Raw genomic sequence first — 18,768 nt, forward strand, 5'->3', positions numbered from 1 at the left:
ATCAGCAGTTTTAGGTCCACCTTACACAAGTGACAGAGGAATGGTTCCTGGATGTGTGGAGTAGAGAACAGACCTTGGTCTGCAGGAGGGGTTACCTCTTGCACTCGTTCAGGGTAAATATTCCTCACTTCCCTTTGGCACAGTACGGACTGGGACCATGCCACCTCTCATGGCCACCAACACTGTGAAGGAGTAAATCTTGGTGGCACATATGTGGTACGTACATGCCAGAAACTATGCTCATGGTGAATTTGAAACAGTTTTTTAGAACTGCCACGGCAGCTAGGCATTGCTGCAATTTTTGTCTCAAGGGCACAAAGTTGAAGTCATTGAATAATTGCAAAGAGAGGTGTGAGAAAGACTTTAAGGAGTATCCTGCTGAGTCATTTTTATTTGTAGAGATGTCATAGACTAGTTACATTTATATATGTTTATATTAGCACAAATTCAACTTAAATTTTCAAAAGCAGTTTAGCTATAAGACTACGTTGTCTTTACCATAGTTGTTCGCTTTCAGTAGTCAGATGAAGCTATTAGCAGAAGGCTAATAAATTCAAATCATTAAATTGAATGTCTCCTATTCAACTAGAAAGTAACTTAGAGCAATAAACTGAAAAGCCAACCAACCAATGAAAACAGAAACAACAAAGCAACTTCCAAATTAAAAGAGATATATAGGCAGTCTTCAGACTCCAAGTCAGCTAGTGAAGGCAACTGGCATGCTGCAGGCACTGTCCCCTGAAGTATGAGCCATAAAAGCAGTTGTGATACTTTTAACTGATGCAAAAAAGGCTGATAGGAACTGTGAATCTGAGCCAAAGTACATGACTTCCAAAAGCTCGTGACTCAGGAGGTCAAGGTACTCCCTGTGGTCAGATCTCAAAATTTCCATGAATGCAAATATCCTGACTCTGCAATAAGTCTGAAATAATACTATCATCCTATTTTGAAGAGGCAACAGATGTTAATCTTACAAGCCATCTTCTTATCAGAGGTAAGCTGGGGATACACAGGCCAGAGTTTCCTCATGAAACAAACTTGTTTATTGATGTGCTCTCTGCTGCAAAGCCTAAAAAACAGCACTCAGAAGCCCCTTTTTAGGAGATCTTGGCACCAACACAGATGCTGAATTCTCTGGGAGCTAGTTGTTCGCCCAAGTAGCCATCACTAGACAGAAGAGTATGAAACAGGGTGTGAGGTCCCTTGCTGTGCCAACACCCTTGCCCTGCCTGACGAGCCCCCTCAGGATCAGGCCTGAGCGTGAGGCCGTGCTGCTGAGTGCAGGAGGAGCCTTCTTGTATGGTGTCTGCTGTGCTACCCTCATGACTCCCTAAAAAACAGCCTGGGAGGAGCTGGGGCTGCTGAAATACCCTGAGGTTTAGAGCTCTTTAAAACACAGCTTTAAGCCCACCTTCCTTTTTGAAATATTGCCCTTTAGAATGCAAAATCCTGTGAAACTCCCAATCTCAGAAAATCTTCCAAATCAAAACACTGGAGTGCCTTGTTACTAGTTACTCATCATTTCCGTGGATATAAATCCTAATAACAGTGATTATCATTACCCCTCTGTGTATTTCCTTCCTGGCACTATAGCAGTTTCTGCACCATGTGCGTACTATCCAGGAGGTTCCTCTTGGAATATTTATTCAGATTTGCCGATAAATGTGCAATCCGCAAATACAGCCTCCAGCTGAGCAGTCCTTCCCTAGTTGGCCAACTGTTCCTGCCACCAATGGAACATATGCACCCAAGTGCTTTTCTGGGTGTGGAATTAAACACACAACATTGTACAGAGTGAGGGCCCAGCAGAAGGCACAATGTTTTAGCATTCTGTACAGGGAGCCACCATTTATCTCTTGTGTGTAACCTTTCTTCTGGGGCCAGAATTTCTGTTTAGCATAAGTGACAAACCATGTTAATAACAGCCAAAAAGACTAATGTTTCTGTCTTACTCTGCTGCTACATTTAAACTTTGCAAAAATGGCTTTTTGGTTATGGAAAAAAAAAAAAGAAAAGAAAAAGGGGGGGGGTCAGATTAGGAAAAGGAAAGAAAACTGTTGTAGGACTATGCAAAGATGAGTCACTCAGCTGCTGTGAAAGAAGAGCTAGCTTGCTGGAATGTCAAATAAAAAAGTGGGGGGAAAAATCAATGGAATCAATTCTAAAAGCCATCTGATCCCTATATGGGAGAAATTAGAGTATAAATGTAACTATCTCCCTCAACCTTTCATCTCTGGGAAAGGTGAAATTTTAAGCCATGATATCCACCATTACTCATCTCATTAGTCATCTTACTATTATAATTGGTATTGCTGGGTTGGATGCTTGCATTCCAGCTTTTAACCTACCCCTGGTGAACAGGGAGTGGAGTTAATCAGCTCTCTGAGGGCTGGCGGTCCCTCTGTGAAATGTCATCAAAACTCTGAGTGGATGTTGTGAGAGAGGGAAGGATGTTTTTCTGGAAGGCACCTTTCAATGTCAGTGCATTTGTAAATGGGCCTCAGGAACTGGACATTTTCCTAGTTAAGCTTATGAAATAATTTACCACTTCAAATGGCAGAGGGTTTCAGCGCAAGATTAAAATTGGCCTATTTTCCTCCTTTTCCTCATACTTCTGTCTGTTGATTCACATGTTCCATTTCTCTGTAGGACTTTACATTTGCAGACCAGAATCACAGAAAAATTTGGACTGGAAGAGATGACTAGAGACTGGTTGCTCCAGCCTGCTTATCTAAGCAGGGCAACAGTGTTTCCTCCAAGGTGCTACGGTCCTTTCTTCTGCAGTGTAGATGTTCATGAGCAAAGATAAATTTAGCTTTGCATCAGATATTTTCAGATATTTTTCTCTCTTAGCAGTACAACTCTACAAATGACATTTTAAGAGGAAGAACAAAGGGAAAGAAGGGGCAGGTTGCATTGAACATTATCTCAAATATGTTAGAAATGTAGGAATCATCTGATCGCTATCACAGAAAACTGTACTATTGACGTCTAGGTTAGAAGGGCCTACAAAACACCTGTTCCACTTGTCACCAGCCTCACAGGTCACAAATCACCCTGATTTAGCCAATAATCAACATAAGACATGCAGTGAGTCAAAAGCAAAAATAATAACGAACCACAGGAAGAGGCATGTGAGAGAAGACAGAGGAAAAACAAAAGCAGAGAAAGAATGGGACTAGGACATAAATATGTATATATACATACATACCAATGTCCTATGTCCCCCAAACCAGCACAGTGTTTTGTTAGGCTGAGCTCCCAGATGAGCTTGGGAATCACTTTCTACTCCACGCAACAGGGAGCTAAAACTCCCATCTTTTTGTCCTTGCCAATCCAACGGGCCATAAAATCTGTCTAGATGTGAGATCTGGCTTGCAGGCTGACGCTGAGTGCATGAGTGGGACAGAGAACTGAGGACATCAGAAATTAACACCACTAAGAGCCTGTGAACTTGCACAGCATTTGCAGCATGCCAGGAGAAAGCAAATCTCTCCCCTTGTGTGGCATCGCACCACGCACACTAGGCAAACGTGGCCAGCAAATAAGGGGATTAAAATGGCAGCAATAGCAACTCAGGCACCTATCAGATGCAGAATAACATTCAAATGAAATATTCATTTGGGGATTTGGCGTGTATAGGTGATCTTCTAAAAGAAGCAGGTGCTACTGATGATGAAATATTTTAAGTGAGTTTGAATCTTAAAAATGGAAAGAGAACATAGTTTCATTATTAAATATGGTTATCAACACTTCTCCAACCCCATCTGTAAGGTATATTTTCATCTTGAGTTTTTGGCTTAAGATTATTATTATTGGCAAATGTATATGTTTATATGTACAAAAAGTGAACTGTGTGATTTTTATGAACAAGTGTTGCTCAGGAGCAATTAATTATTTCTAATCCCAGGCACAACTGGAATGACCAAACTCAGCTCCAGTGTTAGAGAAATGTAGTTCTTAAACTTCTGGTGCTTCTAAGCAAGAAAATGTATGTGTTTTATCACTAGTTGTTGAAATTTATGGCATTGAAATAAAGAGCTAGATAAAGGCTGACTCAGCCAAATGTACTCACGGCATGGGCAGAAGAGTGCCTAAGTTATTTTTGAGGGGGAGAGCATGTCATCTAAATTAATACAGAGGAATTGCCTCATAAGTCATCTCTACAGTTGCACTGCACTACACTAGTGAGCAGACCAGAGTTCAGTGCTATGCTCATTTTGCAGATGTAGCACCGATTCATCTGTTTTGGATCTTCATGTCGTTTCACACAGACGAGTTGTAATGAGACTTGGATTAAGCAGAGCAGCGTGCTATAGCTAGATCATTAAACCTGCCATTAAATCCCAGTGAACTCTTCAAGAAGCCTACGTCATGTGCTAAGAGGCTATACGCTCTTGTTGATGACTCCAGTGAAAAAAGAACGTGAAATATACTGTATTCTACCTAAAGAGAAAGAAATATCAGAAACAGAAGAGTGGGCAACACTGCACCATTATCAGTATGTGTCTAATCACTGTTTTTCCTGAACCTGCAGGGCAACCAAAGCAATTATATTTTAAAGCATGTGCTTGCCCTGAGTGTTGTATTTTGTAGACCTGTGTTTCAATGAGCGCTCTGAAAAAGTCACTATTGGCAACAGAGCTAGTGGGAATCAGTGATTTCTTTTCACACTCCTGAGGTATTCAGGAGTCCTGGAGTTTTGGCTATTTTTATCATAATTTTAGGGGAAAAAAAGAAGTATGTGTGTGGAACCAATGGACGAGAAAACTATGGAAAGAAAAACTCCTTGAGAAATCCATGGAGCCCCTCATCTGCAGCATCCTTCAAAGGGAGGTCTGCTCCCAGGCTATGAACCCTGCGATAATTGCTGGCATCAACAGCAGGTGTGCTTCCAGGGCAGGCCATGTGCTCCTGAGGGTTGCTCCACTTGGCTGGAAACCAGGCATGTTTCTTAGGGTCCCTCACCCTGAAATCAGCGTTGCTTAGTTTGTGTTTGAAGAACACAACGCCTTTCAATGACAACCTATTTGTCCGGAAATTTTCTGGCTATTTCTGCTTGAGAACTCTCTCGGGCAAGCACTGGAGTTTATCAAGGCACTTCTCTGGTGTGGCCTTGCAAGGCATGGCCTCCCTGCACTCTGCTGCTAATGGCAGCACAGCAGAAACTTTTACCAGGCTGCTCATTAGAGGGCAGGAGAAACAAACTGCACAAAATAGTCTATTTAATGATAAGGAAAATGTAAACTTGACAGGGTTTAGAAGGAGACTAAATGTAGTCAGGCACCAGGAACTGTGAGAAGCGTAATGTAATCATATGGTCATGTTTTTATTGAGCACAGAATTCATTTGAGAAAGAAAAGTGGAGAATGCTTCACTCATAAGTGGTATTGCTTGTAAGGAAATAGCTGATTTCTCAAGAGGATTGCTTGATGAAGGATTGATATTTTTTTCCTTTGGTTTTATTTTTTTATTTTATTTTTATTTTTTAGAATAGAAATTCTTGCTGTTACAAATTATAACCTTTCTTTTCTAAGCAGATATTTCATTCTTTATGATAGGTATTCAAGGTTTTAGCGCTTTGTGACAACACTTTGAAAACTAAGAAAATGCCCTTTAGCTTCCAACATATCTATTTTGAAATTCGTTGCTTGCACTGTTTGTATGCTGACTGTGACAGTCAGAACAGAATCGAGATGCTGATGACACACTCCAGCTAAAGGAAATCATATAACCCAGGATACTCAGTACAGCCCTGAAAATGACTGAAGTGTACCAGAGAAAGCAACGAGCTGTGGCTCTCTTTAGAAATGGCTTGCTTTTGAGGCACCTTTTCTCAAAGCCTGAGCTGCCACAAGACCAGGAAGAGAAGAGCTACAATTCAATGAAAAGAAAACATCTCTAGAGCGTCTCCAAATATTGGACTAATTCCTGTGCAGTGTGCACTATTTTCTTGGCTATGCTCATAATAAAAGTTTGAAGATGGTACTTAAATGCTGTAAGGAGTTCAGGGAAGGGCAAAAGGTGTACTGTGGGGAATTAAATGAATGTGTTAAGTATGAGAGAGGTTCGGAGATTATAACACCTCCAGGCCTAGAAACAAGGTGACGGAAAGCGATCTAACTGCATTATGTAGTCCCTAAGGAGGTCATGTAATAATATACGACAGAATGTGTTCAGGAATGGATAAATAATCTGTAGACCTTGCTTGAGAGGAAGGAATTAAAAGTTCAGACAATTCATGAAATCCCTAGCATTTCTACCATGAAGGCCCTTGACGACAGAAAAAACAGGCTAATTATGCCAAGAAATACATGTGTATATGTAAACACATATACACATACACACACACACACACATAAATAAATTTGAAGGATTGGATGCGTTTGATGACTAGAGATGAAATGCATTTGCTAATCTATCATAAATAATGCATCAGTATGTGGATTTCTGCCCACTTTGCATCTACATTTTTCCACTGGCAGAGGCCGGTCCTTCAGAACAGAGGCACACCTCACGGAGTTTGCCTGAGTCAAGCTTAAGGGCCTCGGGACTGGTGCATGTTTTCTTATCTGCTTTTTTTTTTGTTTACTCTGCCCCAAAGGAAAAACAAAAGCAAAAACAAACAAACAAAAAAACCAGAAAACAAACATGTGGCTAACATGCTGTATGGAGGAAAACAATGGAGCCAAGACAGTCTGTGGCAGAGGGGGGTCACACCATTGCAAACTACTGATTTTTTTCCAAAGCGTAGGCAAACAGCTATTGTAATTATGTTTAGCTGCAACAACGACAGATACTCTTCCAGAAGAGATGGCAATGATCGCTGCAGGCAAAGCAGGAACACAGGTGGGATTTTTTCTCTGTCAGATTCCCCTGACTTTGCACATGCTTGCATGTACCTGTACATTCCCCGAAGCCCAGCTGTGCCCAGATGACCCCCGGTACAGAAAGTCTGAGGCACACCAGTTCCTATAGCCAGAGGCACGCAGGAGGGTGGCTGTGCTTGGCGTGGCATTTGCCTACATTTGCTTTCCATCTTCAGCCGCCTTTGAAGCACAAACCAGGTGAAGCTGCACGCTGCAGCAGTGACCACCCTCAGCGAGATGAAAGTGGTTGTGCGGTGATGTTTGTGTTAGCTGATTTGTTACGGTGTTTTAAGGTGATTTATTCTGACCTACGGAAAGTGCAGGCACATTGAAGTATGTTGAATCTTCAGCTGAATTTTCCGTGCTAACAATCTATTTTTTTTTCTCTTTAAGAGGCTTAATTGGTCCAAGCAGCTGAAATGACCTTGTCAGAACAATGAGTTTTTCTCAGATATCTTGAGAAGTGTACAGAGCACGCTGCTAACTACTGAGCTTCATTAGAGAGTGCACCTAAATTTGGAAACCTCAGAACTAGTTGACTGAATCAAAGGGGATCACTTGTATGTGCTTCCTGATTGTATAACACTGGAAGGCACTATAATGTCAGAAAATTAACATTCCAGCACAAAGCCTTAAATGCTGCTTTGAACCATGTATCAAAAGGAGCTGTATATCCTCTGCCGCTGGTGTCCCTTTCCATTGAATTGCTTCAGTTTCTCAGAACTGTCACTGCCAAATGTTTCCACGCAGAACAAAGAGCAGGCGCATGCCTGGCTGGCAGGCCACTGGCAGCATTTAAAGGGTGGCACAAATGCTGAGCATTAGATGGATCATGGTCACGTTACTGGTTTGTGTGGTGAAACTGCAAGTTTTCTAGGGGACCTTTAATACTTCCAACTAAATCTGAGCTGATGGACTTATTAGCAGTGGTTGGCAATGTATTAATTACTCTGAGTAACAGAAAGGAGGGACCAGTTCTCTCAGATTCTGCCTTTTTGAAGAAGTTTGAGTTCTCTGCAGTGCCTGTGCGATTGCAGAGTGGGAGCACAACAGCTAAGGGTGAGATGTGAACTTTATGCCTTTCTGTCTGCTCTCTGCATGGTACATATCTACACTCTTTCAGGCAGAAACTTGGCAGGGGAAAGGTCAGCAAGATGGCTAGAAATGAACTGGTAGGAGCGTTGTGGCAAGACCCAAGCCTCTGCGTGAGAGAGCCCCAAGTGGAGGACAACTTCCAGCAGTCCCGGTGAGCAGCCACAGGAGCGACTGTGTAGCGTGTCGGACAACTGAGGTCGCTCACTTGTGCAAACAGGCAATCAGTCTTTTCTATTGGGATGTTGCTGGGACCTTCGAGGGCCATAAAGATGAACAGAGAGAATCTCTGACAGGACATAGCCTGGTATCTGTCATAGCCTCCATCCTAGAGGCAGCTGCATCCTCCTGCCTGTCCTCTGCCTTTAATTCTCCCTTGGGTCCCTGAGCTGGAACACACTACCTCCCTGGTGTGTTTTTATATGGCAGCATAGCTGAAACACACACTGGAGCGTATGTTTGAAACCCAGATAACACAGAGCTAGATTGTGCTGGGAAAATGTCCAATTCGGTGATTTGAAAGAGTCAAGCCACTTCTGTCAGTCAAAGTCACATGACACAAAAAAACGTACAGAATATTTAATTTTATTTTAGTAGAAGTCATTTTGGTTTGAGGTAGGCTGCCTGCTGTCTACTGAAAAAAATAATAATTTAAAGATATTAATTGTAAGAAAGAGAGAAGCTTTTTGCATCAAAGAGCCCATCAGCAAGCTGTCTTTCCTGTTTTATCAGTAAGCAAAGCTGAGAGCAAATAACAGATGGGTACGTCCCTTAGCGCCAGCAATGAGCATTCATGAAATATAGCACAATCTCCCTCCAGTGTGCTATGTTTTTTAACAGTAGTAGTAGGTGTGGGGCAGGATGAATAACTAGCTCAGATCAAAGATCCTTTTTCTCCTACTGGGAACATGGCAGCAATTGGCATTTGGGCAATGACTGCATTATTTTGGTGTCATTGTGGAACAAATGACAAACAGCTTCGGCAGACATGTGGAACGGATTTTACAGAGTGAGAGGAGCATGAGGAAGGTTTGTAGGGCTGGATTCGGAATCACAAAAGACGCACACACAAAAACCATCAGTTTTCATACTGCCACATGAACAGGGAAACAAGCTGGTTCCAGCCACAGAAAACTCGGATTAGGTGATCTGAGATTAGTGGGTGGTATTAGTGCTGTGCTATCAAACCTCCGAGCCCAGGGACAAAGCAAAGGGAGAGGCAGCTGGCATCACTCAGGGAGCTGATGGGTGACATGAGCACCAGAAGGAGCATGGCTGTGTTAGATCAACAGGCCCCCTGGACAAGCTCTGCCTGGTTATCAGCGAGCACTGTGTCAACATGGCCTTTCTGACACCTGCACTGACTTGCCACAGGTACAGACTAAGGCCGAGACCCCTAAAAGCTAGATTCTTGAGTAGGGAGCTGTTTAGCCTGACCAGCAGAAAAGCAGAAAAGAGTTTAGATGCCTTGTCCAGAAGTGAGGGAGGGAAAGGTCTCTGTTCAGGGCTTGCAGCTGTGAAAGCTGGCTACGAGGTGCATGCTGAGGCTGGTCAGCATCTCCACACTTCATACAAGCAAGCAAACAACAGAGGCGAATGAGTATTGGAGAGGCTAGCAGTGTAGCTCTGAGGGCCTGAGGGGAGTTTAGTTTCCCTCAGTCCTACCAAACAATGTGAGAAGGAGACACTCTCCCAGAACACAGGGCTGACGTCCCTCATTGATTTAATATTGAATCTGTTTTTGCAAGTGGACCACTTCACCAGTGGGAATTCAGTGTGCCTCTAGGTGGTGCAGGTGAGGGTAATGCCTGCTTATGAGTTCTGCGAGGGATTTACCACTGCACCGATGCCGAGTAAGTTTGTGGGGTGGTCCAGCCCAGACTTGTTCTGTGCAGTGCCAACAGTCAGACTAAAGCTGAATATTTTTAGCATCTAAATTTCAGGTTTCAAGGAACCTCAAGTGCCAGAGAGCTAAGTCTCATCTGAAAACCTGTTTCTTACTTTCCAATTACAACATTTACAACTGTTATGCATGCATTCACTATCTGTTAGTTTATGCTCAGCTATTCAGCTATTATTCTAGCGTATTTGATAGAAAATGCCAGAGGGCCAGATGGTTAAATAGCGTAAATTAACCAATTCCACTGATGTCAACTGATTTTCATAAGCAGAGATTCTGGGCCCCTTGAGTTCACATGTCTATGTTCACACACCTGGTTTTGTTCAATAAAAAAACAGTGTGATGTATTTACAGACTAATGGAAACATGCAAGTTGCAGCAGCATGTCAATTGTGATGTTTCAGATTCTGATTGTAAAATAAGTTTCAGAGCCATGGGACTTATCCTGGCCTGCTATTCCAGTTATGTTACAGCTTACAGGTAAGTGAGGTTGTGCTTGTTTCACTGTTATCAGAGCTTCCCAAACATTTTAGATGACCAGGAACTGCTGTTAGGTTTGATGTGAGTTGGGTTTCAATTGATTTAAAATGTGGACTGCTAAATTTGGACTTTAAATGTGGATTACTAAGAAAGAGCTTGGATGGAGGTGATATGAATTCAGTTTAAACTCAGGTTCAGATAGAATTTCATCGCGGTCAGATCCCTGATATAGCTGGGAGCAGTAAAATGCAAAGATATTGAATAATCTGACCCAGTCAGATTAGAGTTGAAGGAAAATTTTGCATAAAACTCTGGGAAACCAAAACACATTTTTAAAATTTATTTTTTAGCAGTGTTGAAATGAAAGAATGAAGAATATTCTATGGAGCTCCTGCACCCATCAAAATGTAAACAGGATGATCTATTTCTATGGGTGAGATTGTGGCATGTTTTGAAGCACAATACCATGAGGAAGCAATTGTGGAAATAAGAAAAAAAAACCCCAATCCAAAGCAAGAATCACTATCAAAAGATCTAAACATAATTTGCATACATAATTATGTCCTGAAAATACTGCTGTGAGAAATAAATATGAGATGCTTGAATGACAATAATAGAAAAATAAAATAAAACAAACAACAAAATAAAATGAAGAGGAGACAAAGAGACCATAGAAGATGCAAAAAGATTTGGGGCATGTGATAAGCAGATATATTCACAAAAATTTCATTGGCCTTTATTTTTACAATGGGTTTTGCACTTACATTCTTGAATGCATACCAGAACAGCTGTAAAATTGCTGCAAATACATAGAAATGGGTTCCTTGGAGTATTTGTCATCCTGCCAGGGGCAAATACTTCCAAATTTATTTTAATAGCTAGCAAAATTTGTTATCCATTCAAATGAATATTAACTTCTCCTGCAGGTGTGCCAAGGAGTAACCTGGATTAAATAAACAGATCTAATAAAGAAAAAATAAAATCTGAGTATTTAGGTTACTGGTACTACATAACTGGATACTACACCACTATTTGTAAGTGTTATTTGTATCCATTACATATAAAGAACCAACTGAGGAAAAACTGGTGATAAAACACTGTGTAGGCATTATGGGGTTCTGATAGTAAAAAGAGAAAAGCATGAGTGGTTTATGATATCTTCAGATTCCCGGGGTACTTGTATACCTGTATCATATTTTTCTGGTTTTGACACTTTCATTATACTATACCACTGTGAGGAACAACATAATTTTCCTGCATTTATGGCTTGTAGTGGCCAGTTTAGACACAGGTTTTGGAGAAAGAAGGTTCCCCATCAGAGCAATATTTTGCATATTTTGCCCATAAAAATGCCTTCTCCCTGCATGTTAAATCCTAGTGTTGTGGGTGACTGGGGACCCTGAAGGTATTTCTTCCAGAACAGCAACACTCCTGAAACTTAAGAGAACTTCAGGGGGGAAAGGAAACACTTAGTATTTTTGTATTTGATTTCAGTTTTGATGTCAATAAAGAGAGCTTATGTTGTTTCCATTTGCAGTGATAGTGTTTCAGAGCATTATTATTTCAGCTACCATATGAAGAAGTACTGCGTTTTTCGTTTCCAGACGTGTGTCTCACTGTCCAAAGACACAGGCCATCCTTTGCTATCAGCACCTGACCGAGTACTGATACCTCTTCAGGACTCCTGACTCGACTTTTGCTCAAGGAGGACATTTCCCAACAATTCTCGCTTCCGGTCTGGGGGGAACACTCAAACACCATCCGACCGCTAACCTGCAGCCCGTTCCCCACCAATTACAAAGCCCAATTACGGGTTTGTTAGGTGCAGTGTGCCGGTCTCCCCCCGCCGGCAGCCGCTAGGTGGTAGCAGCAGCACGGCCGCACAGCCCCGCCAGCGCCGCAGGGCGCGCCTGCAAAATGGCGGCCTGGCGCCTGCGGCTGTGTCGCGACAGGGGTTGGCGGCGGGCAGCCGGCTGTCGCGGGGACGTGGCCCCAGCACCCCCTGGGGGGGCGGCCGGACGCTGCTGAGGGAAATCAGGGTGGAGAGAGAATAACTATACCCTCTGTCAGGGTAATTCTGCCCTCAGTTCACTCATTGTGTATTGCGTTATTTAAGTCAGCTCATGATGTGTTGGAGGACCCATTTTATGACCCGTTAATGATGTCTAAGAACAAGCTTTATTTTAGCAGTTACAGCTTGCAACCTCAGTCTCAGAAGCTGGTGTTTACTGTTTGGTGAGACCCGTCACTGGGGACAGTAAACCTGGCTCTTGTTCTGCAGCTGTTTTATGCTTTTATCACCACAGCTATTCACGATGAGTATTCCTTCACAAAGTGCAGTGTAAAAATGGAGCCAGAAGGGCAGGCTCCTGCTTTTTCTTCTTGGGATTTAGAGAATACTTAGAACAAGAGAAAAAAAATAATGACTTAAATTTCCCAACCCAAGTATTACCTGTTGTGTTTCAAAAGACATTTTTCTTTAAAAACTCCCCTCTGTTTTTGCTGTCCCCCTGACTTTTTTAGGTCGCTTACAGTGGCAGGTATACCAAAACAGTATAACAAGGACAGTTTTGAAGATGTCCAGTAAGTTGAGTAGCAACAGTGCAATGTTCAGAGGGGGACGGCAGGATTTTTTTATGTCCATGAATAAGTGAGAAAAGGCAATAGCATACTGAAGAATAGTGGGGAATAAAGAAGGATGCTTGTGTGTTCAGCTTACGTGTTGCTCAGAGGACAGTGAGTAAGACATGGGTCAGCGTGCATTTTCCAGTCATGTCTTGCTGAAGTATTTCAAATTATGGGATCTTCTTGTTATTACGCTCTTCTTAAGAGAGCTAGGAAATTACATAAAGACCAACCGTGAGAGTATGTTAAAAGCCCAGATATACTGCTCAGAAAGCAGGTAGTGACCAAATTAAAGCATTATCTCAACCAAACTAATGAGATGCAATTGCAGTGCTGTGTTCAATTACATGATCACTTGGACCAGATCTTCAATGCATATAAATTGCTGTAGCTTTATTAAAGCCGGTATGCACTAACATTTGACTCCCTTCCTCGAGCAGAGCAGTTTTCTGGAGAAGTACATTCGATGAAATAGACCATTTTTGGCTTGAATTGAAAGGAGTACCACGTATAAACTATTTTAATGGCTATTTATCTACAGGTGTAGCAGTTTACAAAAGCTTACTGAGAGCAGTGCACCAGGAAACGTGTTGTTATTATATTTCACCATTAAAGACTGATCATATACTTAGAGACTGTATCATCATCCATATGCACAAGGGGCAGAGCCCTGGAACTCAATTTTGGCTGGCGACTGCCTAACAGTACAGCTTCCATATTCCCTTAATGTGTAATTTTATTGGGCTGCCCTGGAGCCCTCTTTGAATATTATAGCAGCATTTCTTTCGTATACCTCTAACATGCCAGGATGCAAATACAATGCTGCTAATGCCTCAGCCTGTTTTGTTTTGCATCGGCAGTTAAGGGGAAAGAAGCTAAATCCAATATTTCCAGCCCTCCCCATACAATTACCTTGATTATGAATACATAACGGTTTTGGATCCCTGTGCTTATTTGATGTGGGTTCCTGTGAGTGTTAAAGGCTGCTATTAAATGCTGACTGGTTTTCAACAGCCCAGTAGGTAAAAGCACGAGGCAAAGCTACTCGCTCGGTCACATCTTCCCTCCAAGGGTAGGGTCACACCTGGAGGATGTGGTATGGGGCTTAACTAGCAGATACCGCAAAGCAGACCGAGGTAAACCCTGCACTTGCTGCCATATGCATGCTCCTCCTCTGTGTCTTGTTTTTTTCATGAAAACTTTTGTTGTTGTTGTTTTTTAAACTTCCATGAGCTTAATTAAGAAACACGACAACTAAGTGAGAGTTGGCACGAAGCCCCTTTCTCATCCAGCACATGGGCATAGTAGGGTAATTGTAGTTATTTACATTTGGCATCCAGCTGACTGAACTAACTGCACAGTATCTATTTTTTTTTCGCTCTCTCTTGGAGTAGAGAGACTATTAAATTAAACAGGTTAATGTGGCTGCAGCATTTCACCCCCTGCTATCCCCGCAGCCATAGTAAATCTGCCACCTGTTTATTTCCATAAAAATTCAATTACAGCAGCACCAGTTTATTCTTCTTATGTGAGTTGTTAACTTCAGGCAGTACCAGACTCAAAGAAATGCATGGCCCATTCCTTTCCAAAGCTGTTCTTTCCAAAGCTCCTCCTTAGCTGGAAGCTCTTTTTTTTTCTTTTTTTTCTTTTTTTTTTTTTTTTTTTTCTGATGCTGTGCCCTGCCCCATGACACTTAAAAATGAGAGAGTAGATTTCTGCCGTGGTGCCTTGCCACGATGGTGCAAAAGGAGAAGCTACATGTGCGCGCACACACACACATACACCCACAGCCATCATCCCAAACAGTGGGTGTGTGCTGTAGGGCCCGGGGGGAGAAGAACTTGCTGTGAGACCATAGCAGCAGCAGTCAAAGGAGGTTAGCAAAACAGGCTAACGACTGCTGTATAAAACCAACAATCTTTTAAAATTGTGTCTTTACTCCCTCCCTCCCTTCCTCTTTCCCAGCTTTCTCCTCTGAGAAACGTAGCTCATGTGGCTGCGGTGGGAACCGAGGGTGCACAGCAAGGTACGGATGGGAAGAGAAGGCACGAAGGAGAGTTGTCTAGCAGACTTGTTTCAGGGTATCACTTCATCTCCTCAGTATTCCCAAGACAATGATAACACTTCTCCATTTTATGCAAAGTTTAGAGAGCATTGGATGAAAGATGAGTACCGCTGTTTTATTATTGTTATTATTATTATTATTCTTTAATTTTGTGACCACAAATCCCACCATTCCTGTAGCTCACAGTTTCAAAAGCTATCATGGCCTGTCCCTCCCTGATTTCTGGTGGGAAAAATTACTTGGAAATGTTATTCTTCAATCAGTCTGAACTCTGAGCAGATGCCTGATTTTTTCCATTTCATCACTGCTGCCTCCTTTCCCTCCTCCTTCTTATTTTGTGGTCAAGAGCATTTGCGTCTGCCAAAAGCAACAGTTTTAATGGGGAGCTTGAAGGTCAAAACTCAGAAGGAAACAGTGTGTGACTCAGAAACTGAGTATATATGCTGTCATCCTTGGTTCTGCTATTGCTTGTTAGTACAGGCATTGTGTAAACTAAGGACTCCTTGGTATGTGCTGTTTGCTGGGGGAGCATCACACATTAAAGGAGCGAGAACCAGGGAGCACTGACCAGATAAAACCGCTTGGTTAGGTTTCAAGGCCAGTGAATGGGGTAGCTTAATTTTAAAAGTTGCAATATTTTGGACTTAATAAGAGATTCAGTGGCTTAAATTCTCTTGTCTCATGTTGTGCTGTGCCTTGGGGCACGGCAAGTGGTCTCTAAGTCTGTGATCTCTCTGTCACTCCCTCAGTAACAGCATTTGGCAGAGGTACAGGCTACTCTACGCTGAGCAAGGAAGGAAGACTTGGGCTTATGGAACTAAGAGAGACTAGATGTATTAACCATGTAACCATGGGGAAAAAGTCAAGTATTTTCTTCAGAAAATGCCCTGCTACCAGAAGAACATGGACTTATAAAAAATGTTGACCACTGTTTTTGCATTGTTCTTTTTGTTTGTTACAACTGCAGACCCTCACACCTTGCAGATGTTCTCAGACTTGCTCATTCAGCCTGAAATGAGTCAAAAGGACATGCTCACACACTGCCTTCTTGTCACCTTTCCATTGCACCTGTCTGAAAGCGATTGATCCTACTTTTCATGAAAATTTTAGTTATAAATCAGTGGTGCTTAATTTGTAAGGGAAATCTGGAGCACAGGGAAATTCTGCTAATACCAAATTATACAATTCTTAGCTTGTGTGTTCAATAGCCCTCAAGACAAAGAATGTGCCTCCTTTCATATACTTTTCTGAATTTTGCATAATTACTTACTACTTATGAACAAGGCATTGCTCAGGTAGTGTTACTTACACGAACAGTCTTTGGAAATCACCATATTTTTTTCCAAATTTAAATTTGGGATCATGATAACATTTTCAAAGTACATTTAAAAGATCAGGGATACGTTATGTTGTGGTATTTTGTCAGAACCAGACATGGATACTTTGTCAAAGCAAACTATTTATCTTAAACACAGCTAAACACTAAGATTTTTTATTTTATTTTATTTTTATGGCTGGTTAGATTCTTCCAAATAAAATTCTAATGAATTTGTTCAGTCATGACTATCATCTTAGGCAAACTTCAACAACCAATTTATGCCTATGCTTACATGTAAGAATGGTAATTGATTCAAGTAGGGATTCTTTACACACCAGAGTTCAAGTTTGCCTGCTGGTTCAAGGATTTGCATTCAAGTCAGTAAATGTTTGTGCAGGAAGGAGTTCTTGGCAGGAATCATAGCGTCAGAATCTAGTCTTTCTGCAAAATATGGGATAGCAATTTTTTTGCTGTTACTGAGCAGTAAGGGCTCATTTACAAAGGACAATTCCAAAGATGTTTCCTCTTCCTGCAGGTGACCTGACATGGCATAGACTTTTATAAAACTATGAGAATCTTAAAGCTATGTTATTTGTATTAATTTGCCACAAGCTATATTAGAAAGATTATCGAGAAAATTATTTAAAAAGCAAAGAAGAATGGACATTTTCCAAGCCTTTCACATTTCAGATTTTAACATATAATTGCCAGCATTAATATCAGTCCTTCATAAGGTTGAATAACGTTCTTGTTGTTTTACCACTATCCGTCATTGTGATAGAGGGGACATTTCCTTGAGCAAAGAAAGTATACCTGGATGCTGCAGAGGAACAAATGATCAGCTAGCCCCACCGAGCTTTAAAAACCCCAAATGATTTGCAAACATTACACCTACACTATCATCCCTGTTGAAATGTGATCTTTAGAAGAAAACGTGACAACGCTTCAATGCAAAAAGTTGAATGGAGATTCTAGAAGATACAGCGAAGCAGCATGTAGTTACCCAAACTAATATACAGTTAAAGGAGCCAGCTTCCCATTTTATGCTAGAGAAACTCTTTTTCATTGTGAAGAGTGCTACAACTTAGTCTTGGCTTTTGTTTTTATTTTTATTTTTTTGTTGTTTGTTGTATTGTTTCATTTTGATCAATTCCTTTTTGCCATAGAACACTATCCTTTTAGGTTCTTTTTATGGCTCTTTTATATACATTACTTTTCTCAGTCATTATCCTTTCATGTGGCCTATTCACATAAAGAAAGTATTAATGCATTTAGCAGAAGTCCAAACTTTATTATTTTTATCTTAATTCAAACAGGAACTATGTAACAAAGGACGCTGGATTGAGGTGATCTGAGTTTTACCAATTCCTCTCAGTTTTCTAGAAAATGGGAATGTTAATTTATCATGCATAACTTCCTGGGGGATTGTTAATAGATGTTACAGAATGGAAATCTGCTACTATTTATTGCCACTAAGATTCCTCCGGCTACCTGTAGGAAACATTCCTTCCCATTATCTTCCACTCAAATTTATTTATTTCCAGCCCACCACATACATCTATTATTTGCTGTCTGCATCTTCTTCACAAGGAAAAATTTCCTTTTTCTCTCTCTTTTTTTTTTTGGTACATATTTGCTTTTAATGAATCCACACTGAGTGCTTTTTGTCACCGTATAGTCTAGATTTATTTATGTATAATTTATTCTTTTACTTTTGTGGATAAACAAGGTTCAGTGCTCAAAGAAGAAAGTGTGACTATGCAAGGGATATTGCTGGGATCCTAAGCACTGGCCTGGTGAGTAGGTGGCTTCCATCCAAAATGGAGCAACTAGGACATCTAGAAGAAAGAACATCATAACATCCTCAGCAGGTTTTCTGTGTGTGTGTGTCCGCAATGATTTTGAGGTTGCTTCTTATCTCTAAACAGATTATTTTGAAAAGAGAATGGTGTTTTCTCTCTTGACCATGTCTACAAAACAAAGATTGATTTTCCCAGATTAGACAAAGAGAATACAATCAATGTATTCTCGACACAGTTTATCAACAGTCCAAAAATAAAAGAAGCCTTGAAATTGTTGCATTCACAAATCAAGAACAAGACAGTAACTTACCAACAGTTCACTGATGACCCTTAACTGTCCTGTCAGAGCTGCCACAAAGGTAACCTGATAAACATAATGCCAGAGGAGGATGTCTAACTAGCTGGGAGCATCAAGACATCCCTGATAAACTCAGTGAAACCTCAGTGATGAGGTGTAGCTGGCAGGACAAAGAAACCTTGATGGACTCGGAACAAAGGAGATGTGGTAATGAATTGACCTCCAAGGAAAACAGGAGTCAGCAGGAAAACAAGAGTTCTAGAACTGAAGTCCTATGCCCACTTATGCATCTACGCAAAAAATGGGTGTCATACTAGTA

This window comes from Anser anser, assembly GCF_964211835.1.
Source record: "Anser anser genome assembly, chromosome: 4".
NCBI classification, from domain to species: domain Eukaryota; kingdom Metazoa; phylum Chordata; class Aves; order Anseriformes; family Anatidae; genus Anser; species Anser anser.